We start from the raw sequence: 18,134 nt of genomic DNA on the forward strand, positions 1-18,134 counted from the left end.
GAGAGGATATGGACCGAATGATTTCTCTAAGGGCACCATAGGCCTAAGAGATTTGAGACAAAATACTGCGGCCCCATACTTTTCTGAAAGGACAGATTCTTTACATGTAGTCCAGAGTGACACTAGAATAGGTAATGTCCCAGTTAGCACAGGAGCATTCTCGGTCTTTTTTACCAATGATGTTGCTGCCATCAAGGAATTAGTGAGGAGCCATTGGAATGTTTTGATGGTTGATTCTCATATCAGAGAAATATTAGGTGATGCCCCCCAGTTTAGATACAGGAATAAAAAGAATTTAAAAAGGTTATTATGTGACAGAGGTCCCACCAACTTACGATCCAGCATTCAACAAAGCGGAACACGCTGTTGTGGCAGTTGTAGTTTTTGTTCTTATATTAACCCCTCTACTTTGTTTATTCATCCTTTCAGTTCACGTCAGTACTTCTTTAAAGTTAATGGTAATTGCTTGTCCAGAAATGTCATATATCTTGCTACCTGTTCCCTATGTAAGTCTTTCTATATAGGGAAGACTAATCGATGCTTTAAGGATCGTATACGCGAACATTTATACAGCATCAGGATGGGGCATGTTAGCAATGCGCTGGCCAAACATGTATCTGAGTTTGGGATTCAGCATACCTTTACTTTTAGGATAGTTGAACATGTTAATGCCAATATTAGAGGTGGAGATATCAGAACACACACTGAGAATAGGGAAAACATGTGGATTATCAAACTGAGATCTGACGTTCCACCAGGCCTTAATGCTAAGGTCTCTGTCAGACCCTTTTTGAAAATAAGAAGATTGAAGGCATATTAACTTATACTCAGTTTTTTATCTTCTATTCCTATATATCAAATAGATCCTATTTATTTTATTGAGTATGTCTTAGTAATGTTTTATTATTGTTGGTTGATTCTACAGTTATTGAATGTTTTTAAAGCATTATATTGGCTTTAGTACCCTGTGTATAAAGTGAAGTTTTTAATTCAATTGATTGTTATTGCGCTAATTGCTTAATTGAGTTGTTTCCCGCTTTTTTACTAGTTTTAATAGTATATTATATGTGCTTCAGTCATTTGTATTTGAGTCTGAAGAAGCCGTGTTGGTGAAAGCGCTTACTCAATAAAACTGCCTTTTTACGATAGCTGTTTCGCTTTACGAGTGGTTTATTGGTGGAGAGACTATATGTGAAGAGAACTGTATGGTATTTATCTGCACCGACTACTTGTATTTTCGCTGCTGCTGCCGTGGTTCACCTTCTGAGTACTGAACTTTTCCTTTTATTAGCATAAGGAAGATGCTGTATGAGTATCCCAGTCAGCTGCCATTCAAATTCTCTTGTATTTCCTGGCAGCAATGTGCACCAAGGTGGATAATCCACGACTGTTGCTGGGAAGTGGACGTAATCAAAGAACTCCCATGCAACAATTCTGTGCTATAGCCAATTTCTCCTGCATCCTGGGTGCAATAGACTGCACTCACTTTCCATTTAAAACACCTGCTGTACCGGATGCTGAACTGTACAACAAAAGAAAGGGGTGTCAAGTGGTGTGATCAGCAGATCCCTTGTTACTAATATCATGGTGACACACTCTGGTAGTGTCCCTGATGCTGTAATATGAAGGGAAAGTGGTCTGAGGGCTGCTTTCCAAAATGGTGAAATATCTGAGGGACTACTGGTCAGTAAGTACAGGACCACAGCTATGATGTAATCAGAATCCACACCTGTCAACATTAAGCATGAGGGCAACATATGTCCTGGTGGTATGATTTGAGGCCAGTAACAATGTTATCTCACATGGGGAGGCAAGGGTGGCCCACCTCCAGTGACATTCCTCGCCTTCTCATAGCAGCAGTCTGTAGGCTGCACTGAGGATCGTGCCAGAGTAACATTACTGACAGGCCTCACTGGCTCTATTGTGACTGCCCAATGCATTGATTATGTTTGGAAGGCCTGTTCGCACTTCATTTCTCTAGACAGTATTGCCTGTCCATCCAAGAAGACTGTAATCATGCTGGGGAGGAACCTCAATTATAATTTCATTATGTCTGTGCAAAAAATTATCTTCCCTACTTCTGCTTGACATCTGGAAGACAAAGTGATATAAAAATGTTATACTTTATATGGAGGCTCGCATATTGACATGATGTTACAAGCATATGTCAATTGACTATCTCACCTCTTATGTAAAATATAAAGCTGTGCTAAACAATCAGTTTCATTTGTTTTACTGTTATGAATAGATAATCAGAATAAATATGAAAAAAAATCATCACATGTACAACCCATTAAAAAATTGCATAGGTCACATGTGGGACTTGAATCCATGGCAGTGGATATCATAACAAGTAAGGGACAGTCACACAACCAATGTGTCATAGTAATGGTGTTCCACAGTTGCATGCATATCCAAAAAGAATGATCATGTGTACTCCAAGAATGTCAGATGCCTGTTATATACAACCACCGTCAATGATACATATCATAACAAATGTTACTGTCACAATATGGTATGCAACACACATAGTGGAAGTTATATATAAACAGTGCAGAAAAAAATCAGTATATTAAAATGAACTGTTATGCACTTGTGGCAACATATCAACACAATAAACAGTGAATCATCCTCATGTTGTTTCTACCAGACCGCATGCACTAACAACTATTACTATATTACTAAGCATTGGAAAGTATCAGGAAACTAATCAGTGAACATACAACTTATAGAAATCCTCAAAAGTCACTGGTTTCCATAAACATACCACAGATATTGCAGTTTAGTTAGAAATAACACTACAGATATATTTTCATTTTATCAGTATCTATAGCTGTCCGAGACTGTTTCCTTTTTTTCTGTATGTTATTACTGCATATGGGGAAATCTCCTCGTCAGTGGTAGTCTTTTACCTATCACTGTATGGGTATTGTTGAATTCTATCTCCATCCTTTATGCCACAGACAGACTACAATGCTGACAATTTACCAACAAAAAAAAGGCCTGACAGCATGTATAAGTTGATTTATACAGATTAATGATAATGCAAGTATATGATAATAGCAGTCTATTCCACCACAATGCCAGCAGGTTGCAGGTTACCTTTGAAGCTAGCTGTACATCAGCTATACCTTCAAGTGAGTTAGGAGTTTGATAAAAGATTTGGAGAAATTAAAAGGACAGTCCTAATTACTGTGCTCATTAGTTTTGAGTTTCTAATACCATGACAGGAAATGACCCCATTCCTAAGTCAAAGTACAATTAATGTTCATGAAATTAGTATTGTTTCACTCTTTGATGTCAGCCAAAAGTGCCCTTCCCAGCACCCACAATGTGCCCATTAATGACTGCTTCTGCAATTTGTATGGAGTTATGTGCATTGGTAAAGTAATGTCTTTTCGGCTTTTCCCAGTTAGGGGTCACCACAGCGGAACTTCGGTCCGCTAATAATTAGCAGTGGAATTTTTACGGTGTTGAGTTGACAGCCCGACTCCCAACCTTCAAAGATGGCACACCCATTTACGCACACGCCTACCTGCATGTCTTTAAATGTCACTCGACCATGGGGAGGACATGCAGACTCCACACAGGGTGCTCCAGCCGAGAATCGAACAGGAGAACCTCTTGCTGTGAGGCAACAATGCTAACCGCTGCACCACCGTGGCTAGTTACATGCATTGGTAGCATATTTTAATACAATTGCAGATTTTTTATAAGACCCATGGCTCCTACTAATATTGGAACTATCTGGGTATCTTCCTTCGGGTCTATGTTAAATCATTGAATGCTTAAAAAAGCGAACGATGATTTATCAAACCCATGTCAGTGAAAATTTACAATCTCAAATGCTTAGAACAGCGATTTTTTTCCAAGGGAAAAAAAATCGCTGTCCACAAAAAACCACCAAAAAAAATTTTTAAAACATCACATAAAGTGGGGAGCTTTGTCCCCCCCCCACACACACACACACACACAATTAAATATACCAACTCCAAGATTGCACTACAGTCCCAAAAATGGCAAAGTAACAGAAGCGGACAAACAATTTCTTTCCCAGGGAAAGAATTAGTTTATATGCTGTTTCACTATTTTGCCTTTTCGTGCTTTCAAGTTCGATCAAAACACATTTAAAAGAATGTGTCTTCGATCATTTAATAGGAACGCTCTTTCTTCCACATTGCTCTTGTTTCTGCTTGCAAATCCTGATATGTTATGATTTTGTGTTGTTCTGTGTGCATGCAACTGTAGTCAGTGGGTGTGACAATTTCAATGATCAGTGCTACTTTTGTCTTCTTTTCTTGGACCACTATATCCATTTTTCTAGCATTTATCTTTTGAACTTTTGGTAATGGATGATCCCATGTAATGTAGACCATCATTTTCTATGATGCTTTGTGGGTCATGTTTCCGGTGTTTTTCATCCACTTCAGTACCATAATGTTTGCACAATCCCCAGTGCAGCAGTCTTTCCATATTATTATGTCTCTCAGTATACAGTCGTCCTGCAATTAGTATGTCACAACCAGCAACGAGGTGTGCAAATGTTTCCAATTCTGTTTTGCAAAACCTACATTTGTCTGTTTCTCCCACATGTTCAATGGACTTTGTAAACCAGTGTACATAGCCAACTGTCTTGTGCCACCAATATTAACCTTTCATGTCTTTGTTTGAATTCTCCTCTCCTTAACCATTTATGCATTCATTCCTGATCAACATGAGGTTCTTCCAGAAGTTTTCTATACTTGCAACTATATTTATGCATTTTCCACATTTCTTGCCTTCTCATCTGGTCTTTCACCTTATATTCTTTTATTTGTTTTTTTGGCACATTCAGTTGCTGCCTGGTTTTTATCTACTTCTGGTTTGATTTCCATTCATGCTTGATGCCGATATGCTTCTGCTACATTAAGCACATAAGTCATCTTAGATTTAATTCTCCTCATGTTTCAAAACTTTCACTATGTTTGGGTCTTGTGAGGCCAGCAGATATGTGTGCAGTCCCACAACTGCAGATCTATACATGTAATCAATTTCAAGGAGGCCCATGCCTCCTTCAGAACAGGGAATATATAATCTTGGTATTCACTGATTTTTATAAATCATATGGTGAGCATGAAGCATCCTTCTTGTTTTCCTGTCTAATCTATCCAACAAGTTTTGGGGCCAGTCTGCATGTCAGTGCTGTTTTCAGGATTAATTTAAGTCTTCTGAAATATTCCTTACTAAGTTTTATTCACATTTCTTCATGTTTTATTGTTGATCCTTTGTCAATTCCCAAATATTTATACACTCCTTGTATACACTCCAATAGTATAGAACAACATATTTTTAAGCTCACTTCTACTAAAATTAAAAAACAGAACAGAGACATCCAGGTGTATAAACGAGGTACAGCTTACCCTAAACCCCCTCCATCCCAAGGCACTTTTTTGCCTTTTACCTCTTGGGGGGGGGAGCAATCAATTCATTGATACACCCTCCTATGTGAATACCCATCCTGGGTCAAGGTCCGTACAGAATTCACCAGGGACTGTCAATTCTATCAGATGGAGTGAGCGGTTGGCAGCTCAAAATAATCCTACTTCCATGGATGGGGTTGAGGGGGGGCCAATTTTTTCGAGTTTCGGCCTCATCCCCCCCTATGGACCAGGTTCGGAAAACCAACAATCGGTCCAGGAACAAGAAGAACTGAATCTGCTTGTTTCAGTAACTGACACTTTGCCTAATCATTGTGACATATTGATGAATACTAAAAAAGACTTTAATATATACAATTTTTCTGAGTATATTTTTGATGATCTGTTGGTAGAGTTGCTAGCTAAGGGTGTATCTTACGTTCCTTCGAAAAGAGCAGATGTTGCTTCATCTATTATAGATTTAAAACTCTTTGTTAGAAAGTTGAACCTTCAATTGTTAATGGGGAATTTTTCAGGAGAGAGGAAAGATTTCCTCTTGTCTAGTACATATAATCCACCATTACACCGGATTTTACATATATACGAACAGATCTGTGAACTGGATATTAGGCATGCCCTTAATGAATATTCTTTTACATGGGCTTCCAATTTCAATATCAGTAAAGAAGTGTCTTTATTGGACATGTTAGCTGGGTCAACTGGTCAGGGTCATGCAACCCGATAAGGTCAGGGGTTTAGTAGTCATGGAGGAAATGGATTACATCAGGAGAATGGAGGACATACTAGCTGCAGAATGTTACCAGTAGGTGTCTAGGAATGAACTGAACATAGGAAACTCTCGAGCAGTTTCCTATTACAGTGATATGTTTACGAACGGAACCATAGATTTAGATCTATTCAAGTATATATCTCCCCCTGTATATAAAGTTCCTATTATTTTTGGTTCTCCCAAGATCCATAAAAATTTACTCAACCCCCCCCATGCACCCGCTAGTCAGCGCGAGGGGTAGTGTCATGTATGCTGCCGCTAAGGTTGTAGATTCTATATTGAAGAAATAATTGTCCTCCGAACCACAGATTACAAAAGATTCTTGGTCTTTTTTGGCTAGGGTGAACCAAATACCATTCAGTAAAACAGCCCTTTTTTGACTGTCGATGTGAAGGATTTATATACATCTTTCCCTCATTCAATAGCCCTAGACTGGATTCCTATATTGCTATTTAAAAAAGAAGTTCCGATCACAGAAATTCAACTAGTGAACGAATTGTTGTATATCATTTTATCCAACAATTATGTTTCTTTTAACAAAAGATTTTATTTACAGTTAGTAGGAGTACCTATGGGTTCCCCTTGTGGGGCTAGTGTGGCCAACATGGTAATGGCATATTCGGAGAGAGAGTACATCATGAATCATAACTTGTTCAAGGACTCAGTATTAATGTATACTCGGTTCTTGGATGATATTTTCATCATTTTAAAGAGAGGAGAGGCGACCGCCTTATCTCTGGTCCAATTGTTCAATTCTTCTACTGAGTTTTTACAATTTACCCACAGCATTGCCGAGGATCGCATAGCTTATTTAGATGTGGACCTTAGGAAAAATCTGGCCCAAGGCTGTTATTAAACTAAAATTCACAGAAAAGAGACGTTTTCTAATAGTTATGCACATTTTGACAGTTCTCATCTGTTCAAACAGAAGAGGTCCATCATTAAGGGTCAACTCGTGTGATCTGCCCAGATGATTTCCAGAGACCAGGACTTTAGGGAAGAATGTAATTACATGACCAATTTATTTCTCAATAGAGGATATCCCCGGGATCTAGTAAGTGAACTTGTCCTAGAGGTCCAAACTAAAAGATTTTTGGGAATATATGTCCCCATTTTGAGTCAGAGGGGAGCTGAGGTAACGTCTGGATCAGGGAGGAAGGAAATGATTCCTTCCATATCAAATAGCTTTATTTTAACATACACCTTGGATGCTAGGGATATTTATTCCATTATAAAGAAAATTGGAATTTAATATCTCAGGATGAGTCCACTCGTAAAACTCTGATGTTTAAACCCCTCTTGTAAACTATCCTAGGCAAATCAACCAAAGGCATACTGGAAAGGAAACCTAAGACCTTTAGTAGCAGATACGGCATGAATGACTGCAATATGTGCCGTTACTGCAGTTACATCCAAACAGGGTCCAGATTGATGATCAAGGATCTAGTTTTCATTTGACAGGCAAATTCAATTGCAACAGCACACAGGTGGTGTATTTAGCCCAGTGTGTCTGTTGTTCTGCCTTTTATGTGGGGAAGACCGATCGCAGGTTACAGGAGCGCATATATGAACACCTTTACGCTATTAGGAAAGGTAAAATGGACAATGCCTTGACAAAACATACTATGGAAAATCCTGGTTACAATTTCCTATTCAGTGTTATTGATCAGGTTAGTCAGAGTTTGAGGGGTGGATATACACCTCTCCACCTCGAAAGTAGAGAACTGTGGTGGCAGTTAAGGTTGGATGCATGTCATGTACCCAGCCTTAATAGTTCTCTTAGTTTAGCTTGTTTATTGAAGCTGAAACGATTTAACAGGTGACCTATCCTTGGTCACCTTCTTGTCGTAAGTTTAATTATAAATTACAACACTTCGGTAGATCCCTTGTGGACTTGACAGATGGAACTTAATAGGTTCTTTCTAGGATGTGTAAAAGTTCCATTTAGTGACTAACGTCACCAAATGTGACTTTTTTCTATTTTTCCTTATTTTTCTTTTTAGGCGAGTTTATGGGTTAATTTGTCCGTCTTGTGAAAATGTTCATATAGTGACTAATGTCACTAAACATGCTTACTTTGTATTCTTCTAATCAGGTGAGTTCATGTGTAAATTTTTCGGTCCTGGGTTTTATATGACTTTCACATCTACTTTGGTAGTAATCCAGGAATTTTTTTTTCTATGGATCCTCAGTCCTGGATCCTACTGGACTATTCCCAGTATTACCCGCCCTTATCTGGTCTATTGGATTTAGCCCAGTGTCTATTGGATTTACTACAAAAATTGGGGGGAGTAGGGGTGGTTTTCATCCTTACGGACCCTATATCTAGAGTTCATAGTAACAGTATATCCACTAGGCCCACGGTGACGTCCACATTGGACCGGCCATGGTAGTGTCCTATTTGATTTTTATAGATAGGTTTAGTCTTTTATAATATGATAAGAGAATTTGTAGTAATTCTTTGTTTTAATTACAATTTCACTATTCTCATTTTTATTTTTTCATTCTCTGTTCTTATTTTACTTTTATATATATATTTCATCATTTTTCATCTGCTCAATTTTATTTTTATCCACAATATATTACATTTTCCTACTAGCATTTTAGTTTAGCATATTTAATTGATGGTCACTAATATTAGGTGGATGTATATTGTTCATGGTATGTTGTTTAGTGTTTTTCTCTGTTTTTATTAATCGAATTTAAACACGTTAGTCTGAATTCGAGTCCACCTGCACTGTACAGAGCGGTATCACCAAGATTGGACTAGTAACTAGTGATATAGGGCTTTGAATGGCGCTATTCGAACAGCTCTAAACTTAACGGTGGTCAGTTGTATTATTCAATGAGGCAGTTTTCCTCATTTAACAGTAGTATATATTTATTTGTATTGTATATGTTATATATGTGTCCATTAATGTGTTCGAGTATTATATTAGGATGTTTTTATTTTTTGGACTTAGGTTAATTAATTGAATTTTTACCATGTGGCCATGTTGGAATAATTGGGATATTTAAATGACTGGTAGGGGCAAGGCACTGTTCTTCTTGTTTTGATTTTCTGAGGAAGTTGGAGTGCTGTTCCGACGAAAAGCGTATGTTTTTAACGGCTTAAAATAAAATTGTTTGTTGTTTCAACACTCGTGAAGGATTTGTATTTCTGCTTGGAATATCTACAGACTTGGGAGCGTCTGTTGGGTGTTTTAATATCTAGTTTTTTCAGTTTTTGGGTTTGTTTATTTATACACTCCTCCTTGCTCAAATTCTTTTATATCACATTCTTCTCCTAAACTGATGTTTTACTGGTATTGCAGTTTTCCTGCTTTTATGGTTGCTTTTGCACATTCAAGACCAATATTATCCGAAAAAGTTGATAACTTGCAGTTATGCTTTCAGTTCCTCATCTGATGAGCTATATAGTTTTAAATCATCAATTAAGAGAAGATAAGAAGTCTTTACACTTTGTTGTTTTCTAGGAGCCAAATTCTAGCCATGGCCTAAGCTGTTATGTAGACAGCTTAATGGGTTAAGGGCAAGGCAGAATCGCAGTGATGACAAAGAGACACACTGGAATACATCCCTTTGAATTTTTATCACTGGGATAATAATTTGTCCTTTATCAGGCCTTAATTGCAAAGTGGTCTGCCATTGCTTCATGGTCACTGTAACGTAGTTGATCTGTGGAGGGTGTATCTTATACATTTTTAAGCACTATTTTATCCAAGAATGTGGGATACTATCAAATGTTTTTTTTTTTGTAGTCAGTCCATGCCATACTTAGGTTCTTCTCCTTTTTACAGTTCTCCACTATGACTTTATTTAAGAACAAATGATCCTTTGTTCCATATGACTTTCTTTTATTGCTCTTTTGTTCTTCTGCCATAATTGAGTTTTCTTCTAAATAGCTATAAACTATGTCAGCATCAATTCTCATGTACAGTTACTATGTCATCGGAAGTCAAGTTATTGGTCTATAATTTTTGGGGTAGCTTGCAGATTGACTCTTAAGTAAGAGTATTGTTTTTCCTGTTGTTAGCCAGGTTGATATCTGTTCAGGCTGTGCATATAAATAGTTCTTACTCACAGCTAAATCTTTGTGCAATGATGTTAATGCGTTTAACCAAAAGTTAGGTACTGCATCTGGGCCTGGGGTTTTCCAATTAGATGCTTTTCTTAACTTTGTTTCAATCTCTCCGGCTGTTACTTCATCCCATTTAATTTCCTGTACCTTTAAACTTCTTATTCTTTCTTTTACTTCTTCTATCCATTTAGCATCTTTGTTATGTTCCACAGGATCTTCATAGATACTTCTCCAAAATCTATCTATTTCTTCTTTTTTGGGAGTCTAATTCATTTGACCTTGTTTCCCAATTCTCTATAAAACCTTTTTGATTCATCAATAAATTGTTTATTTTGTACTTTTCCTTTATATTCACCTGCGTATCTTCTACATTTTTCTGCCTGTGCTGGAATTTTTAGTTTATTTGCGATAGTGCATGATAGAGCCTTGTCTGTTCTAATATTGCACATTTCTTTTATAACATCTATAAACTGTGCTGTCCACTGAGATTCATGTGATGTAACAGAGGTAAATAGGATATATTACTGTGCAGATAAAGTCTTACCACAAAAAACAGAGCAGTAAGGGAAAGGAATGGTAGAAATCAAATGACATAATGGAAGTATTGACTAGAAAAAAACTGTAAAGCAATTAAGACGAGAATTGTCACTGTTAGAAGAGTATAGAAGTGGGAATGGATCAACAAAAATACTAAGAAATATAGATTTTTTTAAAAGCAATGTGCAGTATCAGAACAGATCAGGATCTATTGTGCACCATCACAAATAATAAACTAAAAATATCAGCATAGGCAGAAAAACTAAGAAGATATGCAGATAAAAATTAAAGGAGAAGGAAAAATAAGTAATTTATTTTTGACTCAAAAATGTTTTATAGAAAATTGAGAAACAGGTAAAAGGAATTAAAACACCACTGAAACAAGGAGAAATAGAAACATTTGAGAAATATCTATGAAGATTCTGTTGAACATGACAAAGATGCTAAACGGATAGAAGTAAAAGAAATAATAAGTTCAACTGTACAGGATGTGAAATGGGATGAAGTAACAGCCAGAGAGACTGAAACAAAGTTAAGAAAAGCTCCTAATTGGAAAACTCCAGGCCCAGATGCAATACCTGAATTCTGGCTAAAAACATTAACATCTTTACATGAAGATTTAGCCATGAGAAAGAACTATTTATATGAGCACCCTGGACAGACACCAGGTTGGTTAACAACAGGAAAAACAAAGGGGCACAGGAAACTAACACTCGGCAAAAGGACGACTGGGAATATTCTTGGGCTAGGCTTGTGTTGGCTCTAGGGCCATTAGCCTAATACTCACCTATGAATCTACTTAACAGTGAACTCTCAAGCTACTGTACAACCATAGACCAATAGCCATCCTTCCAATGACATAAAAACTACAAACTGGAATCGATGCCAAGAGTTTATAGTCATTTAGAAGAAAACTCAATCATGGCAATACAACAAAAGGTTAATAAAAGAAAGTCATATGGAATGAAGGATCATTTTCTACTAAATAAAGTCATAGTGGAGAACTGTAAAAAGGGGAAGAATCTTTAGGGCCATTAGCCTAGTAATCTCCTATGAACATATGAATCAGTACACATATTTGTTTTGTATACACACACTAAATGGTGAGGTCAAAGTGAAGTAGCTTAAAATTCGGCTAATTGTGTGCAAATCTCATGGAGTTACAATACTGTTGTTTAATTTAGCAAGGGTGGGGGTCTTAAGGTAGTATATAACACATTTTCTGGAAGCTAACAAAGCAAATATCTGTCAGGGGGTGCCAAGGAAAGGCAGGGATCCCTGGAATGTAGTATGAGTGAAAGGCAGTGATCACCAGTGTTACTGGCATCCCCTGAACAGTATCACCACCACCATGATGACCTGAAAAGAAAAAAGAGGGGGACCTTGGACACCTGGGTCCAAGAAACAAGGACAGAGAATACCCCACAAGTAAGTAATTTTACCTCTGTTTTACCAATATATAATCTGAATGTCTGCAAAACTGGTATGCATAATAGTGTGTTTCTCTCCCAACAGATACAGTTGAGAGGGCATGCAATGTTTACTCGCAGGCCAGGCACTTGGCCAGGTTGTGGTTAGTTTGGATATATTATGTTAACTGTACTGAAATAACCAAGACAAAAAAAAAAGCATTAACTGCAATAAAGTATATACAGTAAAGTGTGTAGTGCAATAAATGTGGAATTATAGCTGTATTGCAAGAAAAGAATAATGCCAACTGTAGTGCAATAAAAACAAGAAACTATACCAGTAACTGCATTAAGGTATATACAATAAAGTCTGTATTGCAATAAATGTGGAATTAGAGCTGTATTGCAAGAGATAAATAATGACAACTGTTGTGCAATTAAAAAAAATGAAACAATACCAATAACACCAAGGAAAATGGTGTACATCAGTTGTGTCTTGTCATAACCACTGCAGTAGAGTTGTATGCACTGAGGCTGAAGGTAAGGTACTGCCATCAAGTATAACACTGTAATAGCTGTAGAATACAAATCTAATAGCTGCAAATTCTACAGGTTAAGTCATATAGTATTGTTCAAGGCTGTCTCTAGGCCAATATTGGTCACATAAAACTCTGTCATCCAATATTGGTCACATAAAACTCTGTCATCCACAGATAACAGGTAATAAAGGTATATGGAAGGGTAGCCCTCTCCATGAGCTGATATTCTTTGTTGACTTAACAGATATGATACTGACCTATAGCTCACCTACTGTCTGTGTTATGCTTGTATTAAATGAATGCGTGTTCTACTGTCACTGCAGTCTAGTATAACAATGTAGTTGTACTACCAGGTTATATGTTGGTTTCAGGTGAGCTTTAGGCAAATATCAGTCAGTCAGTAATCAGCAGTGACTCAGTAGCTCAGTTTGTCAAATGCTCTGTATAGAGTATGTTTTGCCACACACAGACCAGTGTTCGAATCCAGTGGTATGCAGCACTAAATATTAGTAACAGTCACATAATGCTAAAAATTTCTCTCTCCACAGGAACTACAGATAAATGGGTGAATTAGCCCATATTATGAGTAGATAATTGTGAAATTGTGACACTTGATAGACATGTATGGGTACAGTACAGACACTAAACAGCAGTCATGCCTTGGTTGGCAGGCATGGGAATAGAACCCAATAGCAGTGACTGCAGGGGACATCTGCACAGAATGTATTAATTGACTATAGCAACTTATAACAGACACTCCAGGCATACAGCCATACCAGGATTACACATTTTATTTCTGACTGCACATTGCTGATTTCTCACATTCTTGCTAATGATTTTAGCAGTCTGTGACATCTAAACATACATTATGTAATTAATAGTGCTAATCCGTCTGTTACAGGATTACCATGGAAATTACTACCTGGATTGCAAAGTATCACCATATCAGCCCACAGAACACCTTGGTAGTTATATAGGTCCACCTTATGTGCAAATGTTCTGTGTAGTTGTGTATTCACAGTTGTTACTGCTTGGCCACTGTATCCCATGCAAATAGCTTTTTGAGGTAATCATGTACTACATCAGCTATAGGAGACTTGTAGTCACAGTACATAAAGAAAATATAGGCTCATAGAGTAGATAGTAGTACTGTTGTGAAGGAAATAAGCTGCAATGTTACTAATGGACCATTTTTCTCTCTCTCCCCACCCCTTATGTTCATTTATTTATTATTGTTATTCATTGGTTAGGGTTTACTATTAACATATGTTGTAACATTAACTGTTTTTGGGACATGTGCTTTAACAATATATGTTAATATGCAACCATTATAATACATAATAATAAATTACCTATTTTGTTGACCTCATGCTGTTACTGGAATGCTGTAAACATACTGGCTGTTCTGTTACTTACTGTTGCGTTTCACATAATATGCATTGATATGTAATTGGGTTATTTCCAATGTTCTGCCAGGCTGTTATTACTAGCAATAGTTTGTTCACTAACCTATACTTATTGATATACCTCCATTACACAGCACATTGAGGTAGGCCGGTTCCGGCTGATCTGCCTACCTTGCCTAAACTGGCTGTGGCACTGGGTCCTAGCACATCTGGGTCCCAGACAGGTGGTGACCCCCCCACTGTCCCTGCACCACCTTCAGCATCAGGTGGACTGCCTCAGGGGACTGGGCCCAGCCTCCCCCTGGGAGCGGTGGAGGAGGGGCCATTGTCACCAAGGCTCAACTGCCAGTCATGGTGTGCAGGCTTGTTCATTGCAGCTATGAACACCACCTGCGCCATATTGAGAGCACGCTGGCAAACCAGGTGGGGCAGGCTCACCCTGGCTCCCAGCCTCCAGCATAGCCACCCTTGGGGCAGTGAAGGAGCAGTACCAACAGTCCAGTGGGTGGGGACATGAGTCATGCTGCTGCCATCTGGAGGCACGTGCAACTTGGATTCCACAACACCATCCCCATCCAAGGTGTTCACCCACCTCATGTATCACACACAGCTCCTGTCTGCTAATGTATCCTATCCTACCCAACTTACCTCCCCACATGTAACTATGTCACTTCCCCAACATTCCACTCTCACCTTAACAAAAAAAGAAAGTGGGCACCTATCCCAAAAAATATCATCCCATCCATAACTCTCCATTTCGTATACATGTCCACTAGACAAAAGTAATTTGGTCCAATTGGCTGGGCTGTCCTCACCTCTCTCTCTCTCTCTAGGGTTCGAGAGTCCAAAGTCATCTACAAAATCTGTCAAAGTGCACAGCTGTTGCAGTAGAAGAAATGGATAGCTGTGGTTCTTTCCTACACCCTTCCTGCACATCCCTACCTGCCTTTCACTATGTTTTCCCCCTGCTTGCCACATTTCAGCACTTTCCTATCACGCCCTTTTTCTTTTCTTTATATTTTTTTAGCACGGATTTGTTTGGAGCTGCGCAGCATGGTGCTTCACTTGGCTAATCTTAAATAGAGCTTTAATGATTAAATGTGTTTATTACATCGTCAGACACATCTACAAAATAAACACCTCTGCCATGTTTTGAACCAAAGCCCCTCACACCTACAGCACACTGCATTAGCCCACCACACCGTGCAGATCTTAATTAAGAGAGGTGTTGTCAGCAAAACATACTGATTGCCACTTACAGTCATTAGGCACATCTCAACGGAGCTGCACAGCACGGCACCTTGCAAACTGAAATAAAAACTAATGGGAATTTACCTTGGACTCTGGGGCAATAATACACCAGTAGATAGACAAGACATAATAATGAATGCAAGTGAGGTCTGTGATGGCAGGCAATTGTGCCTTATCAGAAACCTGTTTAAACACACCTGCTAAGGCATCAATGGCAAAGTACATATGTGCAACTGGGACCCTGGTGCAGAAATACAGCCATTGAAAGCCATGCACATACTGATGTATGCAGACAATGTGTGTCACAGCCTGTATGTCTGCACATATACTTTGCTAATACATCTGCTGGAACCCTGACTCAGTAGCTCAGTCTGTTAAATGCCTTACAGGCAGCACATTTTGCCAAACACAGTCCTGGATTCAAATTCAGTTTTGTGTTGAAGTTCAATTACATTATTATGAAGACAGCAAGTAATGACTGAGTCATGCAATCTTAATCCTTACAGGTTACTGCTAATTAATGAACTGCTGCCCAGTTTTGCAAGATAAAGGCCTGCAGATAGGGACACACTGCACATATCCGTATAGCCTAACTATATGTTGCCTACTACTGTGTTATTGGCACTGTTGCATAACAGACATACCTTAAACACATGCCTTGTTTGGACTGCAAAGGGTATCCTTACCCTAGCTCTGCTGTAATGACAGAGCTGACACAGTCACACGTACAGCTTTCTGTCCTTCAAAGTGTTAACACTCCCCATTATGTTTTCTAGGCTGCAGCTGCAGCCTGTAGAATACATGGCTGTATGTAAAGGTAGCTGCTACAGACCTACCATACCTCCCAAACCCTAGAACAGGGGATCCGGTCACAGCCATACTTAATGGGCGGGCAAAGGTCCAGAGATAAGGACAGGTTTAACAGTTTGCTCCCCTACAAAGATAGTAAGTTGATAGAATATGCATGCTAATGCAATAGCTGTTATTCTGACAGGTATGAAGTCTGACACTCAAATGTGTCTCTTTCCTTACTAACCTCAACCGACAATGTTGGGCAGTGAACTGCCAGATGACCACAATGTCATGGGACACTGACCATATATATGAGGCAAAACTGTTGATATACTTCATAAATCTCTACAGTTGAAAGTTATGGTACCAACCCTCTGTGATGCTGTAGTCTCCACACCTCAGTAATGTCCATCTTAACAACTAAGACAGGGGCCAAGGTCTACATGAAGGTCTTATATACTGCACTGTAGTGGCATGACATTGGCTAATGATAGTGCACTTCAGCTGTTTTGTCTACAATTAGCAATTCTGAGCCACAGATTGGTGCTGAGGCAATTACCTGCTAATGAGCAGTACCTTAAAAAGGCAAGCAGCTGGTTATGGGGAACAGGTCTGTATGAGACTTAACTCACACAGAGAGTGTATTTCCAAAAGATAACCAGAAGCAAAGTTCAACAAAGGAGTACTGCACTCCACCAGGTATGTAATAGATTTCTCCGTATAACAAGATGCAGATGGGAGGATGGAGGTATGGGGAATAGGGATTACAGCAGTAAGCCTGTCTTAGATCTATGGTAATGACATGTCATTGATACTCTGCTGCCCTACACCTACAGGCATGCCTCTCAACTGTCCATTTTTCAATCACATCTTAGCTCTGTCCCTGTCAATCCCTCCTGCAATGGTTGGCTGTTGTAGGAAAGCCAGTAGATTACATGTAATACATAGTGACAATAAGGGAGTATACTCCTGTAATGTCAAACAATGTACTGTAATTCACCTCCTCTCATTCTGTTAATGCCTCACATAAATAGTTCTAACATTTTACAAGTGTCCCTGAATGTCCATACTACAGCAGGTTTGCATTGTTTTCTGTCATTGTGGCACACTGGTGTTGCTGGACTGTTCCCATATAGTTGTTGTAATAACACACTGCTATATGTCTGGAAGTGGCTGTATGTCATATTAGTGGGAATTTGCCCATAGGGGACACCACAGTAGACCGCAGTGCTGGGTGTAGGAATATACAGCAGACTATGTCACAACACACAGGGACATACCTCAGTATTGCTACTATATTGTTGGTATTCACAGATGTAGTGTGTTGCCAGACTGGGGGGTATGATGTGTGAGGGAGCAGTGGATAGTGCAGGCCATTATGGGAGTGCTGGATCTGTACATAGCGGGCATCCATGTTTCTGGTCCTGTAATGTGTTCCCCTTTTGTTGTCTTTCAGGAGCCATGTACCGCAGAAGACATGCCCACTTCTCGAATGCAGAGAATGACATAATACTGGATGGACTGAGACAGCACCATCAGATCTTGTTGTCCAGGGGGAGACATAATCGGGAACACCGGGCAGCATTGTGGGCAGACCTTGTGCAGGATGTCAATCAGATTGGCCAACAGGACCTATGAGCAGGTCTGACACTGGGCAACAGACATGGTGAATGCTGCACAACAAAGGGCAGCAGCTGTTGTAAGTGATTGTACAGCCACTGATGGAGGGCCTGCAATGAAGCAACCACTCTTGGCCACAGAACAATTCCTGGTGAACCTAGGAACATCTGACAGCTCCCAGGCATCCATCACACACTACATTGTGGAGGTGGGTGCCACAGTGTCCACAGCAGAGGAGCGTCCAGGTAAGCTTACTGTGTTCACCAGTGTAATACTGTATCAGTCACTGTGGCAGGCTGTACATACCAGTACA

Source organism: Protopterus annectens, chromosome 2.part0 (assembly GCF_019279795.1).
Source record: "Protopterus annectens isolate FY-2018-M chromosome 2.part0, PAN1.0, whole genome shotgun sequence".
Classification (NCBI taxonomy): Eukaryota; Metazoa; Chordata; order Ceratodontiformes; family Protopteridae; genus Protopterus; species Protopterus annectens.